The sequence below is a fragment of the Cryptomeria japonica genome, chromosome 10 (genome assembly GCF_030272615.1).
Source record: "Cryptomeria japonica chromosome 10, Sugi_1.0, whole genome shotgun sequence".
NCBI lineage: Eukaryota > Viridiplantae > Streptophyta > Pinopsida > Cupressales > Cupressaceae > Cryptomeria > Cryptomeria japonica.
Genome location: NC_081414.1, coordinates 276,220,243 through 276,224,742, shown reverse-complemented (window position 1 = coordinate 276,224,742; position 4,500 = coordinate 276,220,243). Strand labels below are relative to the sequence as shown.

The 4,500-nt window shown below is 34.2% G+C and overlaps 1 non-coding gene across 1 annotated transcript; it reads right to left on the bottom strand.

Moving 5' to 3' along the window:
- Positions 1-200: 200 nt before the first annotated feature.
- LOC131035509 (small nucleolar RNA snoR128) lies at positions 201-290 on the bottom strand. Its single transcript, XR_009103968.1, has one exon. It is a non-coding gene; the product is annotated as a small nucleolar RNA snoR128 (small nucleolar RNA).
- Between the last annotated feature and the right edge of the window lie 4,210 nt (positions 291-4,500).

Genomic DNA, 4,500 nt, shown 5'->3' with positions numbered 1-4,500 from the left:
CTTCTCTTAAATAAATAAATAAAAATAATTCTCCTGACATGATAATAAAAAAATTAGAAATGACCACTTATCTAGTACATACCCATTGCATTTTAATGGATGAGCCTTTGTACTTAACAAATCAAGATTAATTTGGACGGCTAAATTTCAATACCACACAATTAAATACCCCACGCAGACAACTATAAAGACTGAGATTGTTGCTCAGGTAACCGCTCAGGTTGAGCACTACATCAAGCTCTCACTATTGAGACAACTTTCAATTACATGTATTTTCATCATCATCGCAACAATCAAAGACTGTTCATGCAGCCATATTTAACACCTAATGTCGTACTAATTTATTAAACTTTTACTACAATTTTTAGTCACTCGTTATAAGAACATTGTTTAATATCAACATGTCCTAAATATTACGTAATCAAAAGAAAAAAGGAAAACTGTAGAAAGAACAATATCGAATATTTCTATGCAGGCCATACATCACATCAAAATGGTAACACTGTGCTTGACTAAAACTGATGTTAAGCACTGTCTTGAGTTAACCCCTCCTCCCACTCCCCCCACCGGAAACCTATCTATGAAAGATTTTTTTTCTAATTTATTCAGAGTTGTCCGTCAAATGCTATGGTATCCTTCATTTATGAAGGAATGTATCATAAATTAGAAATTATCATAAATAAAACTTTTTTTGAAGTACTACCAAAATCTACCCCTTCCATGACAGCCTATAGAGACATCGATTTCAGCACCTGCTACCCACATTATTCCAAATGCAGGTCCCCTCGTAGAACAGATTACTCTCTTAATATGGAGAAAATATTAACGCTTTGATTCTATTCTAAAGAACGGTAGCATAACAACTATCATATAGAAGACTAATAGAAAATCCTAGATGCTTCGAAGATTTAGAATAAGAATTACAGTTAGTATGTTAAAGTAATTAAGGATATCAATGCCTCATGGGATCCACTCAATCAGAGCAATTAGCGTAGTCCAACAACAGAAGAACCACAAATAAAGTAATACCCACCACCAACCGTGCATATACTGACATAAAACTGAATGAACAATAACGTCAAGAATCAACTGTAAGCCCTAAATCCAATATGATGTTCTTAACTATTATGAAACAACCTGTTGTCAATACAAACCAACTAAGCTGCAAATATTGTAGCCATTATTGCTCAGTTAACCGCTCAGGTTTAGTAGCACATTAAATGCAATGCATCTTTGCCTCAATCTAAGGGTTTCGTCATTGCAACAGCCCACCCTAAACACCAAAACAGATAAAACCTCCAACAAGCCCCGCAAATTAAAATCTCTTTTAAACCCTAGCCCAACCACCCATTCAATTGTTTAGGAGAAAAAAAACAATTACAATATCGACCATTGATTGCAAACCATGGCTCACAACTCTTTTCATGCAGTCATAGAAGGAAAACCCAACTCAAAAACTCCAGTAAAATGCATTCTCAAAGGAACAAGCAATCCTATACTAAATAGACAATCTATATAAAATTAAAATTATGAGAAACGAAGAACATAAAATATTTCATCTGACTGGCCAAGTGTGGAAGCTATAGATCTTACAGATTTCGTCGATCATAGTTGCTAGTAATGATAAAGAAGTGGGTGAGATCTTCGTCTTTATCTTCAAACCCTAACCCTAACCCTAAGAAAGAAAAAGCGATTCTAGGATCAAATACAATTTCTAATGAATCGTTGGAATGGCGATAAGCTCATCGTTTTAACTTGGTAATTCTTCCCTATCGAATGAATTTAATTAAGTACTGGTATATAATTTGAATTTTGTCTGATTTATTATATATTTTTCTTCAGAAAATAGTTTTAATTTAAAGTTATTAATTTTCTATAATCCATAATAGTTGATGTTGTTATTTATAGTTTAGTTTTCATTCAAACTCATAATGACTGTATTGTCTATCCATCCATTAGACTTGCATTTAATGGTTCGGATTTTTATTTTCAATTAATTAATAGATATAGTCAAATGTATAATAATTTGTGACACTTATTTAAGTTAATTTTATGATTTGTGAAAATAAATTTAGATTTTCAATTTCAAATTCAAATTTGGGGTCAATTTTTAGTGTATGTTTGAAGTGTGAAGTGTTTCACTTGTCACTTTTGAAGTTGTATTTAAGGGATAACCCTAGTTTATTTTCACAAGAGCCTATTAATTAAAGATCCAATGTACATTTGGACTTTTATTTGCATAATCAAAACATTCATTACTATATGACATGCTTAAATTAGAATGTAGAGCAGTGTTGTATGGTTGTTTGTAGTTCTCAATATTTTCAAAAGTTGTTAATTTAGTGCCCTAAAGGTTTGACCAAAGGAGAATTTACGTACCTAGTAAACTCTTCAAAAGGTGTTCTTAAACACCACAAATCAAATATAACGAATTTGAGGCATATAAGAGAACTAAAAAGCAAGTATCAAAGTTTAGCGAAAATCATATCCATGCACTAAAGTTTAGACATGCATAAACTTGGTTGGATTTATATTCTATGCAAACTACTTCTATATCCATGAAAGTGACCCATATTGATAAATAGTTAACTTGTGAATCCCAAAGTCATCATCTACTTAGTCCTAGTTTTCTTGCATATTGATGAATCACTTACAACTATTTATCACAACTATTTTCCAAGACTTTGGTTGATAGGAGGGTTACTATGGGAGGTATATTGTTTGAGATCAGTGAGGAAGTCATTTTATCACAACTATTTGCCAAGACTTTGGTTGATAGGAGGGTTACTATGGGAGGTGTATTGTTTGAGATCAGTGAGGAAGTCATTGGGAAAGTGATGAGTCTCTCCACTAGAGGGAGAAAATGGAAGAAACAAATTAGGGCTACGGATAGTGAAAGCTTAACCTAATTCTTAAGGGATGAGGAGGAATCGATTAGGCTACATGAGGGATTTGCTCGTGCCAAATTGTCAGACCATGGAGCGAGGTTTGTTTATGTTAATGAAGTTTTTTACTTTATAAGGAAGATTTAAAGTGTATTACTATTTTCATCTTCCTTTGCTTGATCATTTCCGTAACCATGATCTGCTCTCTCTTTCGTTTTTCCTACTAACTTCTCTAGAAAGTTTGGTTCACAATGCTTTGGATTTGGCCAAAAATCAGTGCCAAAAATCTATACCCCTCCACCAAGGCCTTATTTTTCATCTCTACCACTTCCACTTAGCCCTTTGCCCATCTAAATAGCTAACGGTTACAAAAGCCCCTGAAGCACCTGAAGCCTCGTGCTTTGACTCGCTCCCTGTAGCTACCATAATTGATTCCTCAGGGACTAGCAAAAAGAAATGTCTGCAAATACCTACTACAACTAATGCCCTATCTCACCTTGGCTCCCTTGCTACCCCTACCCTTGGTATAGCGGCTAAAAATAAATTCTCAGTTACCACCTTAGACATGAATAAGAAAAGGAAATCCCAAAGACTCTCCCCCTGGAAAAAAACACAAGATTACCATCTAAGAGGTGGTTAGTGATGAGGAGGGGGTGGGTGTTGAAGATGATAGTAAGAGTGGAAGCACTAATTGCAAACACTCGAATAGATTGGTCGGCCATAAGGTGAGCAAAACTAATGGCAAAAAGTTGGTTGATTATGAGGAGGAATCAGAGGAGGATGACACAACTGGCAATAAGGATGTCATTGAGGATGAAGATGAAGCAGATGATGGCACGTGGAAGGTGGAGAGTTTAGACAAACCAAACAATGACAACTCTGAGCGCAGTGGTAAAAATGAACCCCTAGACCTAACCCAAGAGACTATATTGGAGGAGGTGGACAATCTCCAAGGGGAGAGTGCACGCAATTGTGCCAATTGTAGGACCATGATAGAGGAATTAGAGGCCCTAAAGAAAAAGTTGATGGAGATAGAGTAGAAGATGATTAATATCTCTAAGTTCAATCTGAGGGTGATGCACAACTCAGCCCCTTCCCTATGTTTGATGCAGAAAAAAGTCCTTGTAGACACCTAAAATTGTCTAGTCTAATTAAATAAATATTTTATTTATTTAATTACTTTAGCCTAATTCTTCTATTAATTAAATAAATCTTTATTTATTTAATTAATTCATTTATCCTCTTCTAGCCTTATTTCTCATTTAAATAAATACACTTATTTATTTAAATTCCCCTTTTCCTAAATTAAATAAATATCTTATTTATTTAATTGATCCCACTTCTTCTATTAATTAAATAAATCTTTATTTATTCAATTAATTCATTAACCTTTTCTACCTATGACACATGTCATTCATCTCTTAATTCATACACTACCTACCCCTTTCATTATTTTCTTATTTTCTCTACCTACCCTCTAATCATAGCCGACCTCTTTTACACCTCTCAATCTTATCCCTCCATTTCTTATAGTGTCTTCTATATAAGAAGATGCTTCCTTCATTATCAAACCCTGACTACTTGATCAATTGACGACACTATGTCTTTGCACTTT